The following is a 15,078-nucleotide window of genomic DNA, read 5'->3' on the forward strand; positions in this document are numbered from 1 at the left end:
ATATTCAGTGTCTGGTGCCTTAAAAAAAAGGTGTGTTAAATTATTTTCAGAATCTAATTAAGAGCATATGGTTTGGGTTTATTAATTTCTATTTAATGAACAGTATATTTAACTTAAAAAAGTCCTGTTCTGAGTGTTATTTTTTGTTACAAGGTCTGCTTTGAAGATATGAATGATACTTCTTGTCCCATCTTGTTTGGTAGGATATAGGCAATTCTGTTTAATCTAAGCTTTTTATCTTTTGTCCTTGGGTAAGGTAGACAAATTGAGATTCACTTTTAGTTAATTTATTCTGTCACAGATTCTGAATCAGGAGTTTAAAGTCACTGTCTGACAAGAAAATGTCAACATCTGTTGAGTTGATTTATTATTTATGTATTGATATTAGATTTATGGCACTTTTCCTGTGAGGAGCTGAAAGTCTTCTACATATAATTTTTACACTTTTCAAATACCTTTCACAAGAAACACTTCCAAGCATCCCAACATGAAAAGTGACAGAAAATGAACCAAATGAAGAAAACAAGAAGAGGACCCAAGGGTAAATAATCAGAGCCTTAAATAGGAGGTGTGTCTAAAACCTAAGTACTCACTTTGTGAGGCCACTGGGGATGCCTGTGTCTCTGCCAAAGCTTTCCCCCTGCACACCTGCCATCAGTGCATCCTTCCTGGCTCCCAGATGCTTCTGTCCTCTGTGGCCACCTCATCTGTACTGTGAGCTTCCAACATTCTGCTGATTAGGGCAACCCAAGTATTGACTGTGGTAATGAGACCTCAGGCCCACCAAATGATCCTTGCTCTACTCCTGCAGATAATAGAATTTCTTGGAAGGTGCATTTATGGTGGGCAGGAAAGTAAAGGTTCTTAAAATATGTTGTATACTATTTCATCAGACTTATTATGTGTGGCCATTGTTAATTATTTAATTAAATAACAAAATAATTTTAATTGTTTTAAATAAATGAGGTAAGATTGAATAAACTTATTGAGGGATTTTATGAAGACTAGAGATATCAAAACACACTTTGAATGTTTTATATTTCATTTATGGTTAAAATTGTCCTGAAAAATTAGAAAATAATGTGTTCAAATTAGATGATCACATATATATCTGATTTTATGTAGTGCCTAAATACTTTGTTTTTCAATATTTTTTAATAAGAACAATTTCACTATTGATATCATTTTTTTAAAAATTCTTTCTTTATTGGGAAATATGTACCTTTGGTTTGATAGCTGGGGCAAAGGGAGATAACTTCTCTTTAAATTTTTTTAGAAATTCATAGTCTGAAATATTTTATGTTATAAAAAGGACTAAATATTTCCTCGGAAATAATGTGGAATCTTGCTGAGATAATAAGTATATAATTTTAATGGTAAGATTTGAAATTCTTTATTGTTGACTCATGCTAATTCTGTCTGCCTTCATTTTTGTAATAGAAAATAGAACCACAAAATAAAAGATGGTATTAGGCAAAAAGCAGGAAAATATGGCACGGTGTTACATTTTGAAAATGAAAGTTACTAAAGTAATTCAATATTCACTATTTTCTAAAATGTATCTGATGACTTAAGGGTCCTAGAACCCTAACCAACACCCCCAACTATTTAAACTGAAATTCATTGCTGGAATCAATGAGGCAAAGAATAACAAATAACTTGCCTACAAACAGAAGAGTGAGCATTTTCCTATGGAAGATGAAAGATAAAATAAGGGTTGAGCTTTGTTATTTTATTAATAAGAGTGAAAATAAAAATACATCTACTCTGACTTAAGTTCATGACCACGGAGAGAAGCAGAGGCTAGAGACCACTGGACTTAGTTTTCTATCTTTACCTCTGATGCAAGCTGTGTTCCATAAAGCCACCATATGAATTATTTCTCCCCTATATATTACACCTCTGTTGTATTCTTTGTGCTGAGGAGTATATCAAATCAGTGACTGAAACGAGCAAGTGTTAGAGATACATGTGTTTCTGAAATAGATTATCTGTCATCTTTCATGGTGTCTTTAAGCTAAACCTGTGGAGAAAGGAACTTAAAATAATACCCACTGTTTTCATTAATCCTTGATGAAACATTTGGATTTCAACACTTTCCTTGCTGAGAAGAACATATTTATCTGAAACAGATGTCTTGATGAAACATTTCCTAAGATGGGTCTGACTTCTCCGTTACAAAAAGGCCACTCATACTAGTTTAGTATTTTTCAATATATTTCTTTATTACAATATAGACCCTGGCCTTTTATGTAGCTTGCTGAAATCATCTAGTGTGTTTCAGCCTCTCCATATGTTAAAAAGGAATAACAATATCCTCTTCCTGTATCTTGATACTGTGAACAATAACCTCTTCAGTTGCTTAGACTGCTTTTGAAGAAGCATTGTTATCTATAGTGTCTAAGAAGGTTTCGTGTTGGTGGGAGCTTAGAGAAGCTGAAGTGTGAATTAGGCTGTAAGGAACAGATAGGACTTACCTGACCACAGCGGTGTAAAATGCATGGAGAATGGGAAACCAGAGTTCAGCTGGAATGAAGGAAACAAGTAGTAGAATTTGAAACCAAAAACTTGATTACAATAGGTTGGGGCAGGAGGTGGGGCTTAAACCCTGGGTGAGGAGTTGACAGGCACTTAGGAGTATTGACCGTTGGAAAGCACAGGAATGACATGGTGAAGGCAGCGCTTTCACATAATTTTGAGAACTGTGTAGGAAATGTGTCTAGTGCATACCTGAGGCCAACTTGACAAGGACCTGAAACAGAATGGCACCATTTAGAATGAAAAGGCAAGGATACAGATGGCAAATATTTCAAAGGAAGCCTCCATAAGGATTAGGTAGAGACTGATAGAGTGTAAGGAATAAAGTTGTTCCTTTAAAGTTGTCCCAAGCGTTTTGCCTAAAGCATTAGGAAAATGCTTTTTAATGTTTTAAAGGGGAACTCAAGAGAGATGATGACATTGGTTTTAAAAAAATGTTAATTTAGATTTTAGACATGTTGAATTTAAGAATAGGAAATTTCCAGAAGAAAATAAGAGATTCTTTGAGGAGATGAAGGGACAATATAGATTTGGGAATTAATTTTTTTAATATTTAAACCAAAAGCCTTGTAAGAGAAATTGACTAGACTTTGGATAAAATAAGTAGTGAGCTTTAATAAATTTAAGTTTTTGAGAAGTAGCGTTGCATCAATTAATATTGGTCTGAGTGAATATAATTTGGAGGCATTGGACCAATTACTGCACATTTTTTCCCTAATTATAAAAGTAAGGTTTGTCATTGTAGAACATTTTTTAAAGTGATGGAAAATATAAACAAGGAAGAAAAAAAGCAGCCTTCAAATCACCACCCACAGCAACAACTTTTAATATTTTAACAAATTTATGTCTCATTTTTATATGTAATTTCATAATGATTATTTCTATGTTAAATTTAGTAGCTTTCTTGGCTTTACAGAAACTTTTGTCAAATCATTAGAGATCTTAAACATCACGAATTAATGACTGCCTTTAGTAAATTCCATAATGAGTGATTTAGTGGTCAGCTTGGGAGGCAGACAGCTTTGTTTTAAATTCTGGAATCACTGTGAATTTGTTACATGTTCCCAAAAACATGGGAATAAAATTAAGACTTAATCCACCAACTTACTGGGAAGAATAAAAATACAATGTATATTAAACACATAACACAGTGTCTCCTAATACAGTAGTAAGTCCAGTGTTTATAAGTTTAATAGGTCTATCTGGGATTATGTATTTTTCTTCTGCCTTTGTTTCCATATTTCTCCCATAAAGACTGGGTCTATATTCATTCACATTTCTCTACAGTTTTTTTCCTCCCTCCCTCCCTCCCTCCCTCCCTCCCCCCCCTTCTTCCTTCCTTCCTTGCCATTCTTCCTTCTTTCCATTCTTTATGGTAAGAACTACATTTTCAACTTTAGACTGGGAATAAGGAAACTGGAAAAAAATCCATAATAGACCTGACTTCACAAATGTAACAACTCTTCCTCATTGCCAGCTGTTTTAGGCAAAAAGGTTACTGGATATGTCACACATAAATGCCTCTTCACCCAGTCTAGTTACTGGCTTCGTGCTCTAGCCTTAGATGGACTTTAACAGGTATTGCTTCTTACTTGTCTGGAAATGAGAACCAACAAATTTGGGGTATAGTTGGTTACACTCCAACTTTTAATTTGACTCCTGTCCTGCCCAGCTCAGATCTACTACCTGCTTCTTACTCTTGTTTTTTCCCATAGGCTGCCAAATCTCCCTAAAAATAGCCTATCCCATTTCTCTCCTAAACTAGGCAACCTGAAGCAACTGCTTTCTATGGTAGAGACATGTGAAGAGTGCAAAGAGGGAAAAACAAAGAATTCTCAAAAATTCAGATTATCCTACAAGTAGCAAACCAAAATGCCATTACTGCTACATGGCCCATTTCCCAAGTAGTTTCGGCAGTACAAATGGAATAAGCATAATTTTTTTGGCTATTATTATTTTCTGTTACCTTAAAAAAATACTTGGAAGGGTGATTCCTTTTTTTCTTGGAGGATGGAGTAGGGTGTGTGTGTGGCTTGCAGGAAATTAAAAAGATATTCATTTAAAACAAAATTTGTGACTGTCTATCAAAATGATAGATGGAAAATACAGAATATCATGCTGCCTCAGGTCATTTGAGGGAGGGACAGGAAGAATTTTTTTGGCATTTCTGCCAATACTTTATGGAATTAACTGACCAAGCACATTTTACATCTGTAATTATGATAAGCCACTGTGAAAAAGTCACATGGTGAACCACAACCTGCCTTGCTGTTGTCCCCATGCCCATAAAAAAGTTTATTTCTGACAGTTCCAATCCCTTTAAATAGGAACCAGGGTTATACTTCTCCAGAGTTGGTATAGTGAACTAACTTTAAAATGCATATTGTTTTTAAAGATGCATTCAGTACCTTTTCTCCTATAGGAGTAAAGCTTAAAAAAGGTTGTGCCTCATATACAGCTTTAGTGTGTATAATAACTCTCAGGTAAATCTCAGAGGTACAAGTATGTACTTTCTAAAATAATATCGCTTAAATGAATCAAGTAAATCTATTACTACCCATGGTGCTTATTTATTGTCTTTGTTTTGTTTTTACATGAAGTAGAGCAAAACTCTGAAGTTTAGGTAATTTTAAAGTAAACTGTGGTGTTTAAAATTTTTATTATAAAATTATACTTGGATTTGAGATTTAATGTTGACTTTTGTCATAAGTGACCACAACAAATGTGCTTAAGTTTCCATGCTTCTGTTTTTCTATTAATATAACAGGTAATGTTGACATTTTACTTAACCTGCAGAAGTATATCGTTTTATGTCAGATGCCAAAGGGTTTAGTGGACTCTTGTTAAGATGTAAAGAGAGTCAGCATTAACTGGTTACCTACTAAGTAACCACCCTGTGAAAACGATACCTCCTCTCACAGGTGCTGTTCAGGGAAGTTCTAGACTGTTAACTTGTCCAGATCACAGAGTTAATCATTTGTATCAACATTAATTTTTCTCTTATTAAATTTTCAAAAACATACAAAACTAGACATACTAGTATAATGGGCTCTGATGTGCCCATCACTCAGTTTAAACAATTATCAACTCTTGGCCAATGTTATTTATCTGCACTCCTTCCCACTGTCTCTCACCCCCTGTTTTGTTTCAGAGAAAATACTCATATTACTTACATCTAAAATCAAAAATTATTAATGAAATTACCAACAATACTACCATCACATTTAAAAACTATAATTCCTTAATATTAGTAAATATACAGGGCTCTAATTCTGCTGCCTCATTTTTTTCACTTTGTTTGAATTATGATTGAAATAAGGCCAATGCTCTGAAATTGGTTCACATAATTTTTCTATTTTAACCTAAAGCTCTCTTCCTTCTCCTTTTATTTTATTTTATTTATTTATTTATTTATTTATTTATTTATTTTGCGGTACGCGGGCCTCTCACTGTTGTGGCCTCTCCAGTTGCGGAGCACAGGCTCCAGACGCACAGCCTCAGTGGCCATGGCTCACGGGTCCAGCCGCTCCGCGGCATGTGGGATCTTCCCAGACTGGGGCATGAACCCGTGTCCCCTGCATCGGCAGGTGGACTCTCAGCCACTGTGCCACCAGGAAAGTCCTCTTCCTTCTCCTTTTAAAAATGTTATTTATTTTTGCAATTCAGTTCTTGAAATAACAGGATTGTTTGGTAGAATTTTCCACAGTCTGATTGCATCCCTCTTGTGATAAGACATTATGCTGTCTCTATATGTTCTATAAAGTGGTTGTTCAAGGCTTGAAGGCTTGATCAGGTAGAGGTCTTTATTTTTAAAGATTTCTTCAAAGGTTATATTGAATATTTATATGAATAAGGACCCATTGTGTGGTTTCTCTCTTTTCCTAGATATAAATTATTATGTCATCAAGGGTTGCAAAATCATGATATTCTAATTCTACTCATCTTTCTTTACTTATTAGCTACAACACCTTTATGAAGAGAAAATTTCCGTTACCAGCTATTTTGTTACTCTGAGGTACAGTTCATATACAAAACCCAGATTAATGCTTAATATTTTTCCTTTATCCTGTTTTTAAAAATAGTGAGTTAATTTTATAATATCTACCATATGTGATCAGTGAGGTTCTTTTAAAAAATTATTCTAAATTTATGGATTTTAAAATATTTGAGTTTTTCATTTTAAAAACATAGTAGTACTAGTGGAGATATAACAATACTAGTTTTAGATAAGTGACAGAATACTTTCTCTCATTGCTTTTTCACTTAGGAACATATACTGGGGATCACTCCATAGCTATACATACTAGTTATTATTTACTACTTTTACAGAAATGTATATTTCATTGTATGGATATGAAATACTTTTTTCAAGTTCTATTAATGGTTATTTCCAGTCTTTTGTTATTGTAAACTATAATGGTCTAACTGACAGACACTTGAGTATATCTTTTTAATTTTTTCCATGGTATCCTAGGGTGGTTTTCTAGGAGAGAGATTGCTATACTGAAGGTTAGAGCATTTATGGATTTGCTAGATATTGGCTAGTTCCCTTCCATAAGGGTTGTACCATTTTGCAGCCCCTCCAGCAATGTACGAGTGCCCCTTTGTCCTTAGCCTCATCAAGAAATTCTGCCTAATTTTGGATTTTTGCCAGTTACAGCACTGTCATACTCAAGATAGTCCAAATGAAGAGACAAATCTATATTGTCTTCTCTTACACCTAATTCATACCATTTGTAATATATTCTTCACACGTGAAAACCAGTGTGTGCTTCTGCATTTATTGCCAGACATGACTGCAGTCTATGCCAAAGTAAACACATGGTTCTACTGACTTCTTTTCATGTATTTCAAAATTGTACCTGAACATGTGAATTAAATTATTCCAAAGACCATTTTAGGATCTCTCTAATCAGCTCAGTCTATCTCTGTGGTGTGCAACTGATATATTTAAATCATGCCTATTGGGTTCCCATATAGACAAGTCTGTTCTGATCAGTATGACAGAATTTTGAATAAATTGCTTTTCTAAGGTTATTTCACTTTTCTGCTAAGTTTACAACACTGCATCAGACAAAGGAAGCTTAGATGAAAGTGTAGATGACTTTATAAATGTGTCCATAACTCTTAAAAAAAAAAAGGCAAGACTGAAACAGTGTTGAATTTCTCAGCTCTTTGAGTCACTGAAACAATTTCAGAACATGATATATACTGCTTTCATTTATTGTCCTGAATTTTACTTTTTTGCCTAAAGCTAGTTATTTTTCCTTAAAGTGAATCATTGATTTCTCTCCCTTAAGCTGAGTTTCAGATTCACAACCACCTGCAGCGATATGCTTGTTTTGACTACAGAATCAGTCAGGGAAGAAGGCTGTTTTGAACTGTACATGTAACAATGTCTTCTCTTCTCTTTTTCCAATCAGAGAAATAACACAGACACCCTTCAACAGAAAGCAAACAAAAGCAATAGTTCATGCAAATGTTTATGAAATGGGGTGTAGAAACCAAACATAGTGGCAGCCACTTAGACCTTTTAGATTTAAGTGCGTTCATTTTTAGTAGAAATAAAAATAAGCCCAGCTTTCCAAAACACTTCACATTCTTCCTGAAATTTCATGAGGTTTCTTTGCAGAGGCAGATGCCTTTATATCACCAAGGGAAATGTGAATGATTTTAATTTCTACCTATTCAGTATGAAACTGAGCATGACATATCAATTCCATTAAGTTCAGTTCAAGAAATACTTACTGTTGCTACAATGCAAGAGGAGCTCTGTGAGGTGTTATGAGGAATACAGAGATAACCAAGACATGAGTTCAGGACAGTCCCCCTTCCTCCCAAGTTAATTCAATACCTCCTTTTGATCTTTCAGAGTTCTTTTAGATCATATCATTCTGCAGTTTGGTGAGACTTCTCCTGGGGCTTGTGTTGGAGTCAAGTACCACTTTATTTGTACATCTCTGAAGTGGGGCTATAGTATTTTTAACTATTGGAAACACATTTCTTTTAGATTCTGTGTCCAAGCTGTTTTCTGCCTGTACATGTAGTCCCGACAGAGAAATGAAGATGCTGCTGCTAGCAGAACATTAAGAGGGGAACACAGGTTGTGAAATCAATTTCTGGCTCAAATGTCATGTTAAATGTCTTTTGCACATGCCAACACACAAAGTCAGAGCAGTATCATGAGTTAGTGCCAGATGTTGGACTGTGGTTGAACCAAAGACATAGAACCTCAGGAAGGAAGAGAGTATTTGGATGCCATTTATGACATCTTCTCTAAGGAGAACAAAGAGCACCAAGAATTTTTATAGTTTTCAGGGAATATTGTGAAGGGAATTGTATAATTGAACTATCTTGAAAAACAAAAGGGATGTAATAGGTCAAACTTTTAAAATGTCTTTATTGGGAAGCCAGTTTCTCTGCTGCCATAGGCTTTTCCTATGAAAAATGAGTTGAGAAAGGCAAAATACAATATAGATGAAATCACTGTTAAAGAAGAAGGAGAAGTAGGAAAAAAATCTGCTTCTCCTGGCCCCAGGGAATTAGGTGGACAAAAGGGAGCAGAGATAAGAGATATCTGGTTGAGATGTGTGAGTCCTAATAAAATCCTAGAACAGAAGGTACTTCAGGTGTCAGAGCAGGACACTGAAGTGGGAGCCACTTTGACTCCTCTTCCCATTTGGGACTCTTGCAAGGACAACTGGTAGCACGCTGTGGTCTGGGATAGGCCCCAGCAGTCCTGTAGAGAACTGTAGTCAATAATGACCTAGCCAGCATTCATGAGTTACCCTGGGTTCTCTTTGGTTATGAGGCACCAGCATCTCCTCCTTGTCGCACATCAGGGGGGATGCTGAAGGTAACAGAGCCCCTGTGTGTATGCTGTGGATCAGAGTCAAGATGTGCCCACAGCACAGGCTGTCTCATAGACCAAGTCTAGGACCCCATGGTGCAAAACAGAGAAAAGAATCGGAGTATGTTTACAACGCCAGCAGGAGTCCCAAGGTGAGGCCCAGTCAGTCAGATGTAAGGTCTCACCGAGGCCCAACCAGGTTGACAGAGAAAAAATCACGAGCTACTCCAGGCAGACGGTGAGTAGCAGGAGCCATCCTGTTGCCCAAGGATGGGAACTCAGGCAGTGATGCCTCAGAAACCCCAGCCAGCACAAGGCAAGGATGTTTTCTTTCTGCTGATGCTGTGAAGTCAAGCTATCTTTAGCAAACCTAGACACCCTCTCAGAGTAGAGTGAATATAGAATGTGGAGTATTATTTAGACAGACAAGAGGCTGCATATTAAGAGACTGTTAGAAACATTTTACTATGTTGGGCAAATTTATAAATTTTTTAAAAAATTGAAGTATAATTGATTTACAATGTGTTAATTTCTGCTGTACAACAAAGTGATTCAGTTACACATATATACACATTCTTTTTAAAATATCCTTTTCCATTGTGGTTTATCATAGGATATTGAATATAGTTCTCTGTGCTATACACTAGGACCTTTTTGTTTATCCATTTGATATATAAAAGCTTACATCTGCTATCCTCAACCTCCCACTTCATCCCTCCTCCACCCCCAACTCCCTTAGCAACCACCATTCTGTTCTCTATGTCCACGATTCTGTTTCTGTTTATACACAGGTTCATTTTGTGTCATATTTTAGATTCCACATATAAGTGATATCATATGGTATTTGTCTTTCTCTTTCTGACTTCACTTAGTTCGGTAAACTCTAGTTGCATCCATGTTGCTGCAAATGGCATTATATGGTTCTTTTTAATGGCTGAGTAGTATTCCATTGTATATAGGTACCACATCTTCTTTATCCATTCATCTGTTGATTGACATTTAAGTTGTTTCCATGTCTTGGCTGTTGTGAATAGTGCTGCTATGAACATAGTGGTGCATGTGTATTTTTGAATTATAGTTTTGTCTGAATATATGCCCAGGAGTGGAATTGCTGGATCATATGGTAATTCCATTTTTAGTTTTCTGAGGAACCTCCATACTGTTTTCCACAGTGGCTGCACTGACTTACATTCCCCCCACCAACAGTGTAGGAGGGTCCCCTTTTCTCTACACCCTCTCCAGAATTTATTTGTAGACTTTTTAATGATGGCCATTCTGACATGGTGTGAGGTTGTACCTTATTGTAGTTTTGAGTTGCATTTCTCTAATGATTAGCTATGATGAGCATCTTTTTATGCCTATTGGCCATCGGTATTTCTTCTTGGAGAAGTGTCTCTTCTGGTCTTCTGCCCATTTTTGGATTGGGTTGTTTGGTTTTTTGTTGTTTAGTTGTATGAGCTGTTTGTATATTTTAGAAATCAAGCCCTGTTGGTTGTACTGTTTGCAAATATTTTCTCCCATCCTGTGGGTTGTCTTTTTGTTTTGCTCGTAGTTTCCTTTGCTGTGCAAAAGCTTTTAAATTTGATTAGGTCCCATTTGTTTATTTTTGTTTTTATTTTATTGCCTTGGGACACTGACCTAAGAAAACATTGGTCCAATTTATGTCAGAGAACGTTTTGCCTATGATCTCTTCTAGGAGTTTTATGGTGTCATGTCTTATGTTTAAGTCTTTAAGCTATTTCGAGTTTTTTTTTGTACATAGTAAGAGGGTGTGTTGTTGGGCAAATTTAATATTTGTGTTTATCCTACTACTTAGAAAGTAGGATCAGTAATAGATAAAAGAAGATACATATTCTGCATGCATTTAAGTGCAGTGTAAATTAATTTGTAACCCCACTGGAATTATAGTATAGCTCTTTGTCATCAGTTCTATATATACTAATGGGACGTAAGTGACTTGAGGACAGAAAGCTATCTTAGTCTTTGGTATCTGTTATGAAGAGCATAATGCTTAGCATACAGAAAATGCTAAAACAATGTGTGTTGGATTGAGATGAATTTTTTGTCACCAAGAGCATTTGCTCTGGAATCAAGTTTCCCTTGTGCTTGGGCTGAATAGCCGTAGGCTAGAATTCTATTATTTTCCCAGTGTTTCTGAATCTTGAAGGATTGGTTCAAAGGCAATCTAAGCAGAGGTATCAGCATAAGCAAAGACATAGAGATAAGAAATGCAAGTATGTTTGCTGAATGGTGGGTTCTCCAATTTGGCAGATTAGGAATTATTGTCAGGGTTAAATTCCATTAATAATGTTAACATTTACAATCTACTAAGCACTTATGCCATTACCAGGTTACTGTGCTTTGTGATTTCCATCTTTCATTGCAATTAACACTCCTATGGCAATGGTTTATACTGTAGTATTAATGAAGTTCCAATTCGGAGACAGAAATCACACAGTAATTTAAACAGGGAAAGTTAAATATAAAGAGTTACTGACTATAATATGGGATTGGCTAGTAAGGGGAAAAGAAAACGAAAGAATTTTAGAATAGCAAATATAGGAAGAAACCTCTACTCCTAGCTGGGGCTGACACCCAGCATCCAAGAGAGAGACAAACTTGGATGATTTCTTCCCAAGGGACTGAGATCCAAACGTTGTTGGAAAGGGCACGCCATGGCACAGTGGATGGCAAAGTTGGTTGAGGTGTCTCACTGAGAACCCTTCTTCTGGGTAATGCTGAAGCTGTGTAGGGAAGGGCTTCAGAACTCCAGGTAAAGCCAAGGGGAAAGCTGTTCACGGGGAAGTGCGGATGATCGCAATCCCTGCACAGCTGCTCAAGTGAGTGCCCAAGGAGAGATGCGGAGTTCTGCTTGCCAAAAATGTGCTATCAGGCTGCCACGCAAAGCAGGAACTGAGCATCCAAGCCGTGTGTGCTGCAGGAACCTGCGGGGAGAGGCACAGCCGAACCAGGAAGAGAAACCCCGCCCATCTCTAGGGTCCCTCTTGTGCCTCTATTGTTAAAGTTTAACCGTGCCCACCGGCAAAGGAGAAACAATTAGGGTCCAGTAACAGGCAATGAAAAGTAAATTTTGAGCTGAGAGACATTAAACTGGTAACTGGAAGAACCATCTTGTTTGCAATTCATATATTAGGAAATTGAGTGTCAGATTTTTGTGACTTACCTAGTCACACAAGTGATCAAAAAGCTTGAAATTCAAACACCTGTGCTTTTAGTTTTCATGGTATGTTGCTGCTTTAGATTCATCTGGCAACAGTGTTTAGGATAGATTGTAGTGGGACTGAGGCTGGGATAGGAATAACTGGTAAATGTTACAGTAAGCCAGGTAGAAGAAAATGGGGGCTTCTGAAGTATCTAACTACATGGACATTTGTTGTGTAACCTCTGAATTTTCTTATCTCAATTAAACTGGTAAATACATATAAGCATTCACATTTCAATTGTCACATGGTGAAAGCAGTTGACCGGAAAATGCCAGTAGACTGATTTAAAAGATGTAATATTTGTATATGTACACAAAGAATACAGCTTACTATTTTTAGATAGTTGTGAAATTCAAAAGATGGGAGAACAATCTCCCTGTTAGAGGAACAAGCTTCTCCTGGCTTCCAAAGCCCCCAAAGACTGTCCTGTATAGGTATTGCCATCTGATGGGGTGAAGATCCCAACAGGTTTTTCAACACCCATTTGCCTTTACTGGTTTTTAGACCCTTCTTACCTTTCCCAGCTGCTTGGGAGCCTCTGGCTCTGTGCCTGACTGCTTACTAGATACAGTAACTGTGGGCATCCCCGGCACTGTCCTGAGGGCCTAGTGGGCAGGTTCCCAGGAAGAGTTTCTCAGGTGTGTCAAACCCTTGTGAGTCCACGTTTCAGATCTGTCTGAGATATATCCAAGCAACTGTATATTGCCTTTGTTCATAAATTATATGGACTTACAAAGAGAAATCTTCTAGAATCCCAATTCTCACTGGGAAAAATGTGCAAGGATTTATAGAATCTGTTTTATACTGGATTTACTACCATACTACATTCTCTTTACTACACTCAGTCTTAGAACTTAACTGCAGGACTGCTCTTTCTGGTTTTTCTTCTACCTTTCCCCTTTGCTTTAGACTAGTGGACAGTATAGCCCAGTGTTTAAGGATATGTTGGTGGTCCTGAGCATGCGCTATGCAGACCTGCAGCTACAGGCCTGCAACCACGGCTGCAGATGCTGTGATCTGAAACCCAGATCTGTGCTTGCTTTGATGCACACTTCCCACTGGCTGCTTCTGGTCAATGACTGAACACAGCAGGGAGACAAAAGGAGGCCCAGTCTTAGGAGACAGGGGCTCCTCTGATGGCAACTTTGGCCTCAGGACCCTGACAGTCCTGGCAAACCTTCCTTGGACTGTCCTGTGTCTAAGTCACTTCCATGTGACCCATTTCCTCTCTTCTCTACTTCTGTAGTGAGTGACCTGTATAGTGGTCTGACATCTCTCCCATCCTTTCCTGACTTTTTCTCCATTCCTCCATAGGCATTTCCCTATATAAAATCTTTGCACTTTTAATCTTATTTTGGTGTGTGCTTCTCGGAGCTCTTGAACTAACTCAGCCATGGATTCAAATAAGCTGGGTTCGAACCTGGGCTTGGCATTTACTGGCTGTAGGGCCTGTGTCATTTACTTAACCTCTATGTTCTGTAGTTTAGGCATACATAATACAGGAATAATAATGGTTATCTACTACATGGGGTCATAAGGAATAACAAAATTATAAAAAAAATACATGCTAGCTATTATCATGCTCTCATGTCCATAACACAGGTTACTATATGGAAATCTAGGTGAGAAAAATCCTATATGAGCTGTTAAAGTTGTTTTTCAACTCATCTTTTTAGGTACCTCTTCAATTCATTCTTAATGCAAAAAAAAAAAAAAAAGAAAAGGAACTATAAGGAGGTTGAGGAATGAAAGTAGAAAATGGGAGCAATATTCTTGCTTTCCATATATTGTCAGCACAGTAATTAACATAGCAAAAATTTCCACATGCACAGTTTAAAAGACTCATTTTACTGTATTCTTGTTAACATGAATAACAAGAGGCAATAAATTATAGAAATCAGTGGGACATCATTGAAGGCTGGGGATATGCTGCATGTAAATGAGATGTGTGAAGGGCAAGAGGAAATGAGAGGCAGATAACTAACAAAGGGTAACCAATTTCTTGTGCATAATCACATTTCTAAGTGATAGTTACCAGATGTACTTGTAAAAATTTAATTTAAAAAATTATTTTCAGAATGGAATTTTAGTATGGATGCAATATCTTGGAACAAGTATCCTGGAATGCTATCACATGATCCAACTCTATATTATACTTCATACTTTTTTAAAGCATTTTCATGCAAATAATCTTAAATAATTCTCACAACCACATGAGAGGTATAGAACAAATATTAACAATCCTGTTTTTTATTGCGGTAAATAAATAGATGAGCCTATAATGACCCTTTAGGGGTACTTTGCTCATTCCTTATTTATAGTTTAGTGGGATTCTAGATCTGGTTAGGAATTGGATAAATTCAGTCTCATTCAGAATTTCTAGATCCATTCACATCTCTTCAGTACTGCATCAATTTGATCTTACATGGAACCTCTGAGACTTTCTAAGTTGTGTAGAACAGAAAC

General features: G+C 36.8%; 1 pseudogene; it reads left to right on the forward strand.

The window, feature by feature from the left end:
• LOC114892103 overlaps positions 1 to 13,695 on the forward strand; it is a 63,555-nt pseudogene extending 49,860 nt beyond the window's left edge.
• Positions 13,696 to 15,078: the final 1,383 nt, after the last annotated feature.

The sequence above is a fragment of the Monodon monoceros genome, unplaced genomic scaffold (genome assembly GCF_005190385.1).
Source record: "Monodon monoceros isolate NGI ecotype Baffin Bay Population unplaced genomic scaffold, NGI_Narwhal_1 Super_Scaffold_12, whole genome shotgun sequence".
In the NCBI taxonomy this organism is placed as follows: Eukaryota; Metazoa; Chordata; class Mammalia; order Artiodactyla; family Monodontidae; genus Monodon; species Monodon monoceros.